The sequence below is a fragment of the Schistocerca gregaria genome, chromosome 4 (genome assembly GCF_023897955.1).
Source record: "Schistocerca gregaria isolate iqSchGreg1 chromosome 4, iqSchGreg1.2, whole genome shotgun sequence".
Classification (NCBI taxonomy): domain Eukaryota; kingdom Metazoa; phylum Arthropoda; class Insecta; order Orthoptera; family Acrididae; genus Schistocerca; species Schistocerca gregaria.
The window spans coordinates 571614366-571631527 of NC_064923.1; positions in this window are offsets into that span (position 1 = coordinate 571614366).

Consider the following 17162-nt stretch of genomic DNA (forward strand, 5'->3'; position numbering starts at 1 on the left):
TTTTTACCTTACCATTTATGGTTATCCTATCCACCTGACTCTTACCCTGAAATACCTTGGCCTCACCCTCGACCGTCACCTCACATTGTCTCCCCATCTCCTTACAATCCAACACAAAGGCCACAATAGCCTTTGCCTCTTGAAACTCCTGTCCGGGCTGGACATGGAGACTGCATCCTTCCACCATCCTTCACACCTACAAATCCTTGATCCATCCCACCCTTTGGTATGCCATCACCAGGATTTCTGCAGCACCTAAATTCTAAAAGCCCTCCAAATCCTCGAATGCAATGCATTCCACCCAGCTTTCCTTATCCGCATCCCATCCCCCACACAGATCCTATATGGCCTCATCCCCTTCCTAAATTTTCTCCTTTTTCCTTAAACACATCCACACCCACCCCCTGGTGTCTCCTATACTCTCTACCACCCACCCACTGCCACGCCTTTACCATTATGTGCCACCCTCTCTCCATCTCCACACACTATAACACCTTTACCAACGTACCTTCCAGTGTCTCACTAACCCCACCTTCCCCATTTCCTCAGGGCTTCCTCTTCCATCCTTTTCCCTTTAGCTGGGCTGTTTTTTTCCCTCCCTCTTATGCTCTCTCCCTTTCCAGCACAGCACTTCCACATCTCTGCACTCCCTCCTGGTTTTCTTTCCATCTCTCTCTCCCACCCTGTCCACCTCCTACCCCTTGGTGGGCTACCCGCCCCCATTTATTTTCATCCCATCCTAGCCATTCCCTCCTTTCACCACTGCCCCCTCCTCTCACCTGTCTTCCCTTCTCCGAGGCCTCCTCTCCCTTGGCTGGTCCCTCCCAGCAGTTTTTACTCTTTGTTGTATATGCTCTGTCTTGTGCAGTGGTTTTGATAGTGCCCTCGTTCTAGTGTGGATTTTTAACACTGTGGCCAACTTTCGTCGTGTACTTGTGGCCCGCATCTCGTGGTCGTGAGGTAGCGTTCTTGCTTCCCGCGCCCGGGTTCCCGGGTTCGATTCCCGGCGGGGTCAGGGATTTTCTCTGCCTCGTGATGGCTGGGTGTTGTGTGTTGTCCTTAGGTTAGTTAGGGTTAAGTAGTTCTAGGTTCTAGGGGACTGATGACCATAGATGTTAAGTCCCGTAGTGCTCAGAGCCATTTGAACCATTTTTTTGTACTTGTGACTTCGGTATATTTTACGTGCTACACACATTGCCAACTGTGTTTTTATCTTTATGTAGTCTTTTTTTAACTGTATCTCACAATGAAAGTCTCTGTGTAGCATATATTTTAGCCCCCATTTTGTCCCCAATTATTGTGTTCTTATGTTCTCCTTTTAAAGCCTTTTCCTGCGTTTTGTTTCATCTTTTTAAACACTGTATTGTCTCTCGGTTGAAGAGCGGCGGACTATGATGCCGACAGCCCTCTCTTGCTCATATGGGGCCAGGGAATGAAATTACAGTTGGTCGCTGTTTTAATATTGTTTTTACCTATCTATCTTTACGTTCCTCCTAACAGCAGCTGTTCACTTGGGGATCGGCAGGAGGCTACTCTCATGTATTTCAGTAACAGTTTGCTGTCCTGTTATTACCACCCATTCTTCCCATACAGGGCTATTGGCTAGTCTGGCTGGCGCAACTCTTCATTGTTAAGCTAATATCGACGATATCCACTCCACATCTAGCAGTTACTGATGAAACTGAATGGGGCTATTGTCTAGTGATCGATCAACTGCAACTCTTAATTGTTTAAATAAACATTATACTCGTCTTTTTGTGAAATAATAAAGATGTGCATCCATCCTATCTGTATGTCTGTCCTGTCTGGCAGCTCAGCACAGACTGAGTCCTTTTACTGCCAGATGGAGGAGGGGAGTGGGGGAGGGCCAACAATGCCCTCTGGTTGTGGTGATGGTAGTGGTATTGTGAACTAGGTCAGTTGGTCTCGAGAGCTCAAGGAGAACACGCAAATTTTGATACTCCTGCCAATAAATTTGAATTCCCCACCGTTTTTCCCAGAGCCACCATTTTGGTCTTATGTCACAGCGGTAGGTAGATCGAAACAAAATGTCCATACACTCTGTGACCAAAATGGTACTGAAACAGAGGATGACAGACTAAAGGCCGAAATATTAAATGCCTTTTTCCAAAGCAGTTTCACAGAGGAAGACTGCACTGTAGTTCCTTCTCTAGATTGTCGCACAGATGACAAAATGGTAGATATCGAAATAGAAGACAGAGGGATAGAGAAACAATTAAAATCGCTCGAAAGAGGAAAGGCCTCTGGACCTGATGGGATACCAGTTCGATTTTACAGAGAGTACGCGAAGGAACTTGCACCCTTCTTGCAGCGGTGTACCGTAGGTCTCTAGAAGAGCGTAACGTTCCAAAGGATTGGAAAAGGGCACAGGTTCCCCCGTTTTCAAGAAGGGACGTGGAACAGATGTGCAGAACTGCAGACCTATATCTCTAACGTCGATCAGTTGTAGAATTTTGGAACACGTATTATGTTCGAGTATAATGACTTTTCTGGAGACTATAAATCTGCTCTGTGGGAATCAGCATGGGTTTCGAAAAAGACGATCGTGTGAAACCCAGCTCGCGCTATTCGTCCACGAGACTCAGAGAGCCATAGACACGGGTTCTCAGGTAGATGCCGTGTTTCTTGACTTCCTCAAGGCGTTCGATACAGTTCCCCACAGTCTTTTAATGAACAAAGTAAGAGCATATGGACTATCAGACCAATTGTGTGACTGGATTGAAGAGTTCCTAGAAAACAGAACGCAGCATGTCATTCTCAATGGAGAGAAGTCTTCCGAAGTAAGAGTGATTTCAGGTGTGCCGCATGGAGTGTCATAGGACCGTTGCTGTTCACAATATACATAATTGACCTTGTGGATGACATCGGAAGTTCACTGAGGCTTTTTGCAGATGATGCTGTGGTGTATCGAGAGGTTGTAACAATGGAAAATTGTACTGAAATGCAGGGTAATCTGCACCGAATTGACGCATGGTGCAAGGAATGACAATTGAATCTCAATGTAGACAAGTGTAATGTGCTGCGAATACACAGAAAGATAGTTCCCTTATCATTTAGCTACAAAATAGCAGGTCAGCAATTGGAAACAGTTAATTCCATAAATTGTCTGGGAGTACGCATTAGGAGTGATTTAAAATGGAATGATCATATAAAGTTGATCGTCGGTAAAGCAGATGCCAGACTGAAAACAAAGCAAGTAGGTTACACTGCTACAATACTGCTCAGCAGTGTGGGATCCGTACCAGATCGGGTTGATAGAAGAGATAGAGAAGATCGAACGGAGAGCTGCGCGCTTCGTTGTAAGATCATTTAGTATTCGCGAAAGCGTTACGGCGATGATAGATAAACTCCAGTGGAAGACTCTGCAGGAGAGACGCTCAGTAGTTCGGTACGGGCTTTTGTTAAAGTTTCGAGAACATACCTTCACCGAAGCAGTATATTGCAGTATATTGCTCCCTCCCACGTATATCTCGCAAAGAGACCATGAGGATAAAGTCAGAGAGATTAGAGCCCACACAGAAGCACACCGACAATCTTCTTTCCACGAACAATACGAGACTGGAATAGAAGGGAGAACCGAAAGAGGTACTCAGGGTACCCTCAGCCACACACCGTCAGGTGACTTGCGGAGTATGGATGAAGATGTAGACATCATGGGAGTGGAGGGGAGGGGGAGGGGAGGGGTCCTTGAGCTGGGAGGTCCCTGAGGGGAACTAGTGAGCCAGCAGTGGAAAACTCATTAATCATCAGGTGGTGGTGATAATTAATTGATCAATTAATTAATTGGCATGATTAATTTGACGTCTGAATTGCACCAGAACCCGCTTTGTGCCAGTTATGGGAACTTTAAGCAAGGAGTTCGCGAGAATTGATATGTGGTATTGTCTCCTGCCTGACTCCACTGAGATACATTTCGTTTTCGAAGAGAACCAAATTTCCCTAAGCATGTCTGACGTTACCTGAATAACACCATTCCAGGACTTTGGATTGGAAGAGGAAGAGCAGAAGATGAACTTCATCGCCGATGGCCTCTCAGGTCACCAGACCCATACATTGTGATTTTTATCTGGAGGGTTACGTACAAGACCACATTTTTATCCTCCTTATGCCTGACGCTCATGAAAGTCTTCAATATCGCAATGTTGAAGCTGTGACTTCAATAACGAGACACCAGCTGCTGTGTGTGTGGTAGGAAATGAGCCACCATTTTGCTATTTGTCATGATACACATTGTGCTCACATCGAATACATAAAAATTTTAGCTACTCTCTTTCCAGTAACGCTGGAATTTTGTTTCTATCTTTTGTAGTCTGGAAGCAATAAATGTTTGAATTCTGCCTAGAGAGGGACTTTGCAGTCCAATTTGATACTATGTTGCTGAAACTTAACAATTCAACTGCTGCAATATAAGAGAGAGCCTTAACAGTTCGTACATTTTCAGTTGTTGTCACTATATTAAAGAAAAGTGTAGCAGTTTATGTATTTTCAGCTGTTAGCAGTTCATTATTAGAAGTGGCAAAATGTGTAAGGGTCGAAAGCTATTGCTGAAAAATTAAAATATGAACGGATGAACGATGCAGTATGTCTGTAGGACATAAATGTTTAATTGGCGAGAGATCTGACGATATTGTTGCTCAGGCCAATTGTATACCAAGAAGAGCATTTTGTCTTGCAGCAGTCGTGTGTGGATGCACATTGTCCTACTGAAAAAGCGTATCACCTTCCTTTCGAAGAAATCGCAGTAGCACAGCCTGTGTAAGGTAGTGGCCACTGGTTACTTTACGCTGCTGAAATGCCAAATGAGTCCTTGATTTGTAACTGTTGGCCATCCACACCATATAGCCTGGGATGGAACCTGTGTGTTGTAGGTGAATGCTTCTGGAACAGGTGGCTCACCGGGCCTACACAGTATACATATACATCCATTACTCGTCTACAGACAAAACCTACTCTCATCACTGAAAGCAACAGATTGCCATTCCACTCTCCAGTCAGCACATTTATGACACCAGAGAAGCAGTGCTCCATGGATTCATGGTGTCAGTGGTAGCCTGGCTAGAGACACAAATGAGCTCAATCTTGCAGCAAGCAGATGGTTCCTAATAGTCCTTGATGACACAGAAGGTGCAACATGTGCCCGGATTTGAGCTCTGGATGATGTTCTGTCGGCCACCACTGCTCGTACAACGCAATGATTTTGACGTGCATCAGTCTTATGCAGATGTCCAGAACCTGGTCTACAGGTGTGGGAATGTTCCCAAGACCACTGCTGAAAGCATCAATACACCACCAATGCGCCCAAAACATGCAGCGTTCCATCGATTCGCCCATCCAGCTTCCTGCAGCCACACAATATGACCCTGTACAAATGACTGAAACTGTTCAGCGGAAGTATGTACTCATCATCACTGATGAGTACATACTCTCGCTGAACAGTTTCAGCCACGATTGTATCCTAGAATGGATATTGTAAACACTGATTACCTCTAAACTCAGCACAGCTACTGCCCGCTGAGTCGAAAATGTGGGTTCACAGAAAGGCTTCCTTAGCGCCAAAGAACATGACAAATGAATCAGTAACACTACAGTCCCTCAGTATGCACGTCTTATACCCTGGTACCGCTTGACACAGTCCTTGAGAGTGCTGCACTTTTCTTTTATTCGGCAGCGTATTAGATACAGGGTATCTCATACCTTTTGGGGTCTACTTGAAATGGGTGATAGTGGGTCCACAACCGATTATACTGAGATAAGGAACCAACGATCGGAAAAGAATGTTTATTGTGTTATGGACGTACACAGTGTTCAGTGCATAACAACAATGCAGCTCACAGTAATTGTTCAAAATGAAGACCGCCAATCCCAATGCATGCATGGCAACAACAGATGAAGTTCTGCTTCACTCTCTCAAAGTTCTCTGGTGTCTGTTGTGCGAGCAGATAGGTAGCCTTGGTCCCTCGCAAGCAGGTCTTCATCCGCTTCTAAGGGGGTTTCTGGGTTTCATACAAAAATGTCTTGACGTAACTCCAGAGGAAAGAGTACAGGGGTGTGAGATTGGGCGATTGCGCTGGCCGTGGGCAGAACCTCTGCTTCAAATCCAATGATGAAGGTAATTTTGTTCACATGCTCGTGGCTGGTAACACCAAAATGGGGTGGTGTACCGTCGTATTAAAACCGCATCCTCCCATGGACAATAAGTGGTACAATCTGCAAGAACTGTGGCAGCACATCTCGCACGTTACGTGGACCAGTCTAATGGGGAGGCAGCAAATAAGGTCCGATTGGGTGAGCCTGGACAAAGCACACCCATACCTTGACAGAGAATTGTTTCCGGTGGCCACCAATGTAGGTGCTTGTCCTCTCTCCAGACACGACTGTTGCAGCTGTTAAAAACATTCTCATGGGAAATGAGGACTCATCCATGAACTATATAATCTGTTTGAAGATCAACGCTACAGTACTGTGGTGGATAATCCATTGGGAGAAGTGACTTCAGAGCTCAAAATCCGTTGGTCCCAGTGCTTTCACGTGTTATTTATGATGGGGGAGTAATACCTATTATACCAGTACTCTCCACACTCTAACCTTCGAAGTGTGTGTTTTATAGTTAATTTATAGGTACTTATTGCTGGGTGCTTGACCACATGATCCAACACTATCTCTTCAAAGTCTTGTGTTTGGACATATCTTTGGTGGGAACCTTGATTAGCTCTCTGTGGAGCGAATGACCCCATCTTTCGTAAGTTGGTATCCACGGAGATAAACTTCCTCCATTTAGGATGACATCTGTTGGTCTCTGTTCAATCATGTTGCTTTACGGGCACTACATCCTGCCACACTGTACATTAAATGCACTTCTGCCAACTCTCGTGATGGGTAATGTTCCAACTTTGACTTCACACTCTGCACTGTACTCAGTAACACACCTCACTGTGGGTGCATCATAAGGTGTCTGATGCAATGGGCAACTGACACTATGGATAGTGGTATGCATGTGGTACATGTTAATACACCCGTACATGTGGTCATCACATGAGACACATGCTATGAGCTAAGAGGTGTACAACGTGTCTGTTTGGTAGTTAGAGGTGTATACTGTTTATCACCTGCCGTCTCTTCCAGTGTACAACAGACACCTGAGATCTTTGCGAAAGTACAGCAGAACTGCATGTACCATTGCAATACATGCATCAAGACTGGCAGTCGTCACTTTGAACAATTACCATGAGCTACATTGTTGTTGTGAGGTGTACACTGTGTATGTTCATAACACATTAAGTATGTATTCCCTACCTCAATATAATCGGCTGTGAACCCTCTATCACTTATTTCAATTTGACCCAAAAGTTTCGAGACACCCTTTACACTAGTATGCATGTTACAGAAATTGTGTATAGCTTACAGAATGAGCCAGTGGCTAGAACGACACTGATGGAAAAAATCACAACACCAATAAAGACGTCTGTGACATAAACAAAAGTTGATAGCCATGTTCCTACATCTGAAACATGATACAATGTAACGGTCGTGAGCGTTGGTTACATTCGAGATTGGACGTGGTGAGTTGATGTAATCAGGAATACCTCTGAGACGACAAAGATGCCGTTGTTAACAACTCACGGAGTTTGAACGAGGTTATGTAATAGGGCTACGAGAAGCTGGGTGTTTCTTCCGTGATACTGCAGAAAGACTTTGCAGAAATGTAACCACTGTACATGATTGCTGGGAGCGGTGGTCACGAGAAGTACAGTCTCAAAAAGACCAGCTCCAGACGGCCACGTAGCACTACTAAGAGGGAAGACCATTGTGTTCAGTGCATGGCTCTGGCTCATCCCATAGCATCTAAAGCATCAATTCGACCAGCAGTTGGCTCCACAGTGACACAACGAACTGTTAGAAGTCAGTTACTTAAATGATAGCTCGGAACCAGACGCCCCATAGTGTGCATTCTGCTGACCCCAAACCACAGCCACTTGTCACTTCAATGGTGTCAAGCGAGATCTCATTGGAGGACGGAGTGAAGGTCTGTTGTGTTTTCTGGTGAAAGCTGGTTTTGCCTCGGTGCCAGTGATGACGTGGGTCGGTTGGAAGGAGGCCATTTGAGTGCCTGCAACCAACCTGTCTGAGTCCTAAACACATTGGACATGAAGATAAGCCGGCCGAAGTGGCAGTGCGGTTCTAGGCGCTGCAGTCTGGAACCGCGAGACCGCAACGGTCGCAGGTTCGAATCCTGCCTCGGGCATGGATGTGTGTGATGTCCTTAGGTTAGTTATGTTTAACTAGTTCTAAGTTCTAGGGGACTGATGACCTCAGAAGTTGAGTCCCATAGTGCTCAGAGCCATTTGAACCATTTTTGAACCTGGAGATATTGCCTGGGGTGCGATTTCGTACGACAGCAGGAGCACTCTCGTTGTCATCCAACGCACGCTGGTTGCAAATTTGTAAATCGGTCTGGTGATTCGACTTATTGGCTGCAGGTCAGAACAGCATTCCAGAGGCTGTTTTCTGACAGGATACCTTTCACCCAAATACCGCTGTTGTAACCCAACATGCTCTACAGTGTGTCGACATGTCCCTTGGCCTGCTAGAGCACTAGATCTGTTTCCAGTCGAGCTCATATGGGGCATCATCGGACGACAACTCCATCGCCATCCACGAACTTCATTAATCGTCCCTATACTGACCAAGTGTAACAGTCATGTAACTCCATTCTACAAATTGGCGCCCGCCACCTGTACAATACAATGGCCGCAAGTTTGCAAGCTTGCAGTCAACATTCTGGCGGTTACAGTGTCTATTAATGTAACAGCGATCCACATTCGCAATGGCTAATCTCACGCTTAGATTAACTTGTGATCTTAATATTAATCACTTAAATATATTACCTAAAAAATGTGTTCCGGAAACTTCATTACCCTGCTTTAATTATTATTTGGTTTTGCGATCTTTTTTGTCAGTGAGTACGAGAGACAAATTATTCGTAATTGTGTCTGCTTGGGTGGACCCAGGAAGATGGAACAGTGAAAACAGTGAAACACAAATACTCTACTGGCCATTAAAACTGCTACAGCGAGAAGAAATGCAGATGATAAACGGTTATTCATCGTACAAATATATTATACTAGAACTGACATGTAATTACATTTTCAAGCAATTTGGGTGCATAGATCCTGAGAAATCAGTACCCAGAACAACCACCTCTCGCCGTAATAACGGCCTTGATACGCCTGGGCATTGAGTCAAACAGAGCTTGGATGACGTGTACAGGTACAGCTGCTCATGCAGCTTCAATACCATACCACAGTTCATCAAGAGTAGTGACGGGCGTATTGTGACGAGCCAGGTGCTTGACCACCGTTGACCAGACGGTTTCAATTGGTGACAGATCTGGAGAATGTGCTGGCCAGGGCAGCAGTCGAACATTTCCTGTATCCAGAAAGGCCCATACTGAACCTGCAACATGCGGTCCTGCATTATCCTGCTGAAATGTAGGGTTTCGCAGGGATCGAATGAAGGGCAGAGCCACTGGTCGTAACACATCTGAAATGTAACGTCCACTGTTCAACGTGCCGTCAATGCGAACAAGAGGTGACCGAGACGTGCAACCAATAGCACCCCATGCCATCACACCGGGTAATACGCCAGTATGAAGATGACGAATACATACTTTCAATGTGCGTTCACCGCGATGTCGCCAAACACGGATGCGACCATAATGATGCTGTAAACAGAACCTGGATTCATCCGAAAAAATGACGTTTTGCCATTCGTGCACCCAGGTTCGTCGTTGAGTACACCATCGCAAGCGCTCCTGTCTGTGAGGCAGCGTCAAGGGTAACCGCAGCCATGGTCTCCGAGCTGATAGTCCATGCTGCTGCAAACGTCGTCGAACTGTTCGTGCAGATGGTTGTTGTCTTGCAAACGTCCCCATTTTTTGACTCAGGGATCGAGACGTGGCTGCACGATCCGTTACAGCCATGCGGATGAGATGTCTGTCATCTCGACTGCTAGTGATACGAGGCCGTTGGGATCCAGCACGGCGTTCCGTGTTACCCTACTGAACCCACCGATTCCATATTCTGCTAACAGTCATTGGATCTCGAGCAACGCGAGCGGCAATGTCGCGCTACGATAAACCGCAATCGCGATAGGCTACAATTCGACCTTTATCGAAGTCGGAAACGTGATGGTACGCATTTCTCCTTCTTACACGAGGCATCACAACAACGTTACACCAGGCAACGCCGGTCAACTACTGTTTGTGTATGAGAAATCGGTTGGAAACTTTCATCGTGTCATCACGCTGTAGGTGTCGCCACCAGCGCCAACCTTGCGTGAATGCTCTGAAAAGCTATTCATTTGCATATCACAGCGTCTTATTCCTGTCGGTTAAATTTCGCCTCTGTAGCACGTCATCTTCATGGTGTAGCAATTTTAATGGCCAGTAGTGTAGGTTAGTGAAGAGTACAGTTATACGATAGCTAACTTAAAAATTGTACTCCCAACAAGTGCTTTCTGAAATAAGAACTGTGAGAACAGCTTCACCTGTTGCATCCAGATTAAATCAAGCGTCCAATCCTCCAAGGAGCCCTATTTGGAAAACAGTGAGTCTGCGACATTTTTGTCACATAAAAAAGTGTTTCCTTTTGATCTCCTCTACACAATGTGAAATTCTGTACACATTGTTTGCTGGGTTCCGCGCCTAATCCGTAATCCTAATCTGGAAACCTAATCTGTAAAAACGGAACCTTTTAGAATCGCTTTTTTCTCCGTCCGTCTGTCTGTCCCACTGCAAAGAACCCTTTTCCTCAGGAACGGTAGAAGTATCAAGTTAAAATTTATTTCATATATGAAGGTCTATGGTCCTCGGATGTGTAATACTTTCAAGCTTCGAAGTCAATGCAATAGAAAGATACGGGTAATCATGTCACATATTTTGTTACTCGAAAACTCGTTCATCAAGACCTATATTGTGGTCCCCGTTGGCCTAGAATCATGAAATTTTGTAAGAAATAATGTTCAACTGTACAAGCAAAGGAAAAAGACCTTAAAATTGTTAATCTGTAATTAATATCACATGAAAAATTTTTTTTAATATTTTTTATTCGTCTGATTTTAAGATGCCTTTTTCTCTGGAATATGTTTTGCATATCGAGTTCAAATTTTTGTCATATACTGAAATCTATCATCCCTTGACGGTGCAAAACATTAAATCTTCTAAGTTAAAGCAATCAAAAGATTCGGTCATTTATATCATATATTATGATAATCGATATCTCACTCATCAAAACCCATTGGATACTTCCCGTTGGCCCAGAATCATGAAGTTCGGCATGAAGCAAGTATTCATAGTACATGTTTTAGTAAGTAAATAAAACATGTTTTATTAAATCATCTCTCTCTACATATACACTGAAGCGCCAAATACCCTGGTATAGATACGCATATTCAAATACAGAGATGCGTAAACAGGCAGAATACGGCGAACGCCTATGTGGGACAACCAGTGTCTGGTGCAGTTGTTAGATCGTTTACTGCTGCTACAATGGTAGGTTATGAAGATTTAAGTGAGTTTGAAATTAGTTTGATAGATGGCACACGAGCGATGGGACACAGCATCTCCGAGGTAGCAATGAAGTAGGGATTGCCGGCCGCGGTGGTCTAGCGGTTCTAGGCGCTCAGTCCAAAACCGCGGGACTGCTACGGTCGCAGATTCGAATCCTGCCTCGGGCATGGATGTGTGTGATGTCCTTAGGTTAGTTAGGTTTAAGTAGTTCTAAGTTCTAGGGGACTGATGACCTCAGATGTTGTCCCATAGTGCTCAGAGCCATTTGAACCATTTTTGAAGTAGGGATTTTCCCGAACGATCATTTCACGACTGTACCTTCAATATCTGGAATCCGGCAAAACGTCAAATCTCCGACATCCCTGTGGCCGGAAAAAGATCCTGCAAGAACGGGATCAACGATGACTGAAGAGAATCGTTCAACGTGACAGAAGTGTAACTATTCCGCAAATTGCTGCAGATTTCAATGCTGGACCATCAACAAGTGTCAGTATCATCGATATGGGCTATCGGGGCCGAAGGCCCACTCGTGTACCCTTGATGACTGTACGACAAAAAGCTTTACGCCTCGCCTGGTCCCGTGATGACTGGAAACATGTTGCCTGTTCGGACGAGTCTAGTTACAAATTTTATCGGGCGGATGGATTTGTACGAGTATGGAGACAGACTCAGGAATCCAAATTTCGGCATTATCTCTCGCCACAGACAACTAAGTGGCCGACGGGCTTTATATAACGAGAGAGAGCAGTAACATTTGCGTAGAGTTGTCAGTGCTGGCAGACGAGCAGCACTGCATGAAATAAACGCAGAAATCAAAGTAGGACGTACGACGAACGCATCTGTTAGGACAGTTCGGCGAAATGTGGTGTCATTGGGCTATGGCAGCAGGCGACCGACGCGAGTGCCTTAGCTAACAGCACGACAGCTCCTGCGTCGTCTCCAGGACTCGTGACCATATCCGGAAAACAGCGGTCTGATCAGATGAGTACAAATTTCAGTTGGTAAAAGCTGATTGTATGGTTTGAGAGCGGTGGAAATCCCACTACCCCGTGGACCCATGATGTCAACAAGGCACTGTGCAAGCTGATGGTGGGTCCATAATGGTATGGCTGTGTTTACATGGAATCCCAGATCACGTAAGAAACAGATTGACCGTCCTTGCGGCGGAACATGCAACCGTAGAAATAGTTTTCCCGTCGATCAACAGATGTCGCAGATGACGCTACAATGCTAACTAACCTGTCCATGTCGCGGAATTGGTAATGCTGTATCTTCGGTGACGTAAATGGCGCTGATTTGTGTTCAGGTAGAGCGCTGCGCGCGAAATGCATTCATCACACAGCTGACTGTTGCTCATGATCGGCTGTGGTTTTTCCAGAGTTTTCAATCGAAGAATGTAGATTACCTCCTGTAATTCTACAAACCAAGTTTCTATTGTAGGGATATTTCTCACAATCATATGCGAAATGAAATAAATGAAAAGTACCACACAAACATTTCTCGCGGGTTACTGTTTAAATGCAGACTGTATTGCCGTCGCATAGGTTTTACACTCGCCTTCCATGCCGTCTATTTCCTCTTTATTATATAGCTCTTCTGATACGAATTATAGTGGTAAAAAAGATCTCCACATGCAACTTAATACTAGAAAGTTTTCAAAATCTTCTCAACGTCTTTGAAATATAATCAGTTAATTTACTGACAAATATTGCACTGAGCAGTGGGTTTCGCGTCCTGACGCATTACCGACATAATTATTTATTTTGCATACAGTATCTATAGGGATTAGGTGAGTTATAACGACAATATATTTTTTACATTGAAACTGTAAATAAGTTAAAGAAACAGATTTTGCATCCTTTTTAAGTATTTCAGTAAGCGTTCTTAAGTATAATCATATTTTGCATATGATAACTGTTAGTTGTAAACGAATATAATTTCATGTACGCACTTAACAACGATACCTTCGAAAAAATAAATATTGTGGAACTTTAAATATCGTGAGTAAAAAAAAAAAATCTGTGATGGTAAACAACTATTGTCACAAGCAGTAATGTTTTGCTCAGATTTAAGACATTACTTCTTTCTAGTTAAACGCGGTAGAGTGATCAAGGAAAGGCAACGAAACTGAATTGTGCAGCCTAACGGAGAATCTTTATTTGGTACTTAAATACAAAATGAATAAACTACATATTTTATAATTTTCAGTTTTGAGACAGTTCTACTACATTTTTAGTTCAGGATTTGTCTGTCTACTCCTTCCACAGTTGATATACTCGCAGGCCCTCGGCATGACGACTCTATCCACTATCACCGGTGTGTCAGAAACGCTGTACTTCACAGACGCCAAATGGTGGAGAGCTGCACGCGTTCTGACGATGTTGCCACATATGTCACAGAACGGAGTGCCATCTAGTAGTTGGTGCCACAAGTAAGGGTGTGACGCTGTTGCCGCCTGGTGGCCGTTCCCTGACATGTGTTGCCTGCTAGACCAAGCGATCGGGCAATCTGTTTCTTACGTGATCTGAGATGGAATGGACTGAGTCCTCTGGTTCAATTGAACCGATCATTGACTGGAATTGGGTATGATCCACTACTTGGAAACCATTTGTAGCCATTCATGGACTTCATGTTCCCAAACAAAGATGGAATTTTAATGGATGATAATGAGCCTTGTTACTGGGCCACAATTGTTCGCGACTGGTTTGAGGACATTCAGGACAGTTCGAGCGAATTATATGGCCACCCACACCGCCTGACATGATTACCATTGAACATTTATGAGACATAATCGAGAGGCTACTTCGTGCACAAAATCATGTACCGGCAACACCTTCGCAATTATGGACGGAAATAGAGGCAGAATGGCTCAAAATCTCTGCAGTAGTTTCTTAGACTAGCCTGACTTTACAAAAAAAGAAAAAAGAAAGCAAGAAGGGGACTTCAGTTTATACACCTAGGCGTCAAAAAAACTGGTACACCTGCCTGATATCGTGTAGTGGCCCCGAGAGCACGCAGAAGTGCCGATACACGACATGGCATGGTCTCGACTAACGTCTGAAGTAGTGCTGGATGGAACTCACACCATGAATCCTGCAGGGCTGTCCATAATACTAGAGGGTGGACATCTCTTCTGAACAGCATGCTGCAAGGCATACCAGGTATGCTCAACAATGTTCATGTCTGGGGAGTTTGGCGGCCAGCGTAAGTGTTTAAACTCAGAAGAATGTTCCTGGAGCTACCTTGTAGCAATTATGGACGTGTGGGTGTCGCATTGTCCTACTGGAATTGCCCAAGACCGTCGGAATGCACAATGGACATGAATGGATGCAGGTGATCAGACGTAGCACCTGTCACAGTCTTGTCTAGACATATCACGGGACCCATATCACTCCAATTGCGCCGGCCGGGGTGGCCGAGATGTTCTAGGCGTACAGTCTGAAACCGCGCGAGTGCTACGGTCGCAGGTTCGAATCCTGCCGCGGGCATGGATGTGTGTGGTGTCCTTAGGTTAGTTAGGTTTAAGTAATTCTAAGTTCTAGGGGACTGATGACCTCAGAAGTTAAGTCCCATAGTGCTCAGAGACAATTTTTTGAAATCCAACTGCACGCGCCCCACAACATAACAGAGCCTCCACTAGCTTGAACAGTCACCTGCTGACATGCAGCATCCATGGATTCATGAGGTTGTCTCCATACTCATACACGTCCATCGGCTCGATACAATTTGAAATGAGACTCGCCTGACCAGGCAACATGTTTCCAGTCATCAACAGCCCAATGTCAGTGTTGACGGGACCAGGCATAAAGCTTCGTTTCATGCAGTTATCAAGGGAACACGAATGAACCTTAAGCTCCGAAAGTCCATATCGATGATGTTTCATTGACTGGTTCGCACCCTGTCACTTGTTGATGGCCCAGTATTGAAAACTGCAGCAATTTGCGGAAGAGTTGCACTTCTGTCACGTAAAACGATTCTCTTTAGTCGTCGTTGATCCCGTTCTTGCAGGATCTTTTTCCTTCCGCAGCGATGTCGGAGGTTTGATATTTTACTGGATTCCTAATATTGACGGTACACTCATGAAATGGTCGTACGGGAAAATCCCCACTTCATCGCCACTTCGGAGATGCTGTCTACCATCGATCGTGCGCCGACTACAACACCACGTTCAAACCCACTTAAATCTTGATATCCTACCACTGCAGCAGTAACCGATCTAACAACTCCGCTAGACTCTTGTCTTACATAGGCGTTGCCGAACGCAGTGCCGTATTCTGCCTGTTTACATATCTCTGTATTTGAATACGCATGTCCATGTCAGTTTCTTTGGCGCTTCAATCCATAAGACGACGGAGATCTTGACCACATCATTGTAGAATTTTTTAAATGTGCTCCAAATCAAAATAAATTGTGGGGAAGTCCTACATCAATGCGAATTCCCTTGCCATTACTATTGAACCGCGAATGAGAACAATCTTGAAATTAACAGTATGTAGTAACACATCGTCGGCATCGTCTGTTGTGTGTCGTTGCGTTGTCAAATGGAAGTGCGAACGCCGCCACAGATCATATTGCAGCGATGTTGTTGTGGTCTTCAGTCCTGAGACTGGTTTGATGCAGCTCTCCATGCTACTCTATCCTGTGCTAGCTTCTTCATCTCCCAGTACTTAGTGCAACCTACATCCTTCTGAAGCTGCTTAGTGTATTCATCTCTTGGTCTCCCTCTACGATTTTTACCCTCCACGCTGCCCTCCAATGCTAAATTTGTAATCCCTTGATGTCTCAGAACATGTCCTACCAACCGATCCCTTCTTCTGGTCAAGTTGTGCCACACACTTCTCTTCTCCCCAATCCTATTCAATACTTCCTCATTAGTTATGTGATCTACCCATCTAATCTTCAGCATTCTTCTGTAGCACCACATTTCGAAAGCTTCTATTCTCTTCTTGTCCAAACTATTTATCGTCCATGTTTCACTTCCATACATGGCTACACTCCATACAAATACTTTCAGAAATGACTTCCGGACATTTAAATCTATACTCGATGTTAACAAATTTCTCTTCTTCAGAAACGCTTTCCTTGCCATTGCCAGTCTACATTTTATATCCTCTCTACTTCAACCATCATCAGTTATTTTGCTCCCCAAATAGCAAAACTCCTTTACTACTTTAAGTGTCTCTTTTCCTAATCTAATTCCCTCAGCATCACCCGACTTAATTCTACTACTTTCCATTATCCTCGTTTTGCTTTTGTTGATGTTCATCTTATATCCTCCTTTAAAGACACTATCCATTCCGTTCAACTGCTCTTCCAAGTCTTTTGCTGTCTCTGACAGAATTACTATGTCATCGGCGAACCTCAAAGTTTTTATTTCTTCTCCATGGATTTTAATACCTACTCCAAATTTTTCTTTTAGTGCTCTTTATTACTTGGTTTATGCTTACTCTCGTAGAGACTGTACATAGCTGTATACAGCTTGACTAGTGACTCATCGTCAACTGTTTCAGCCTTAAGAGATGATTTTACAGTCGTTTAAAACGTCAACCGACTGTTCACAAGCGAGCTGGATGCA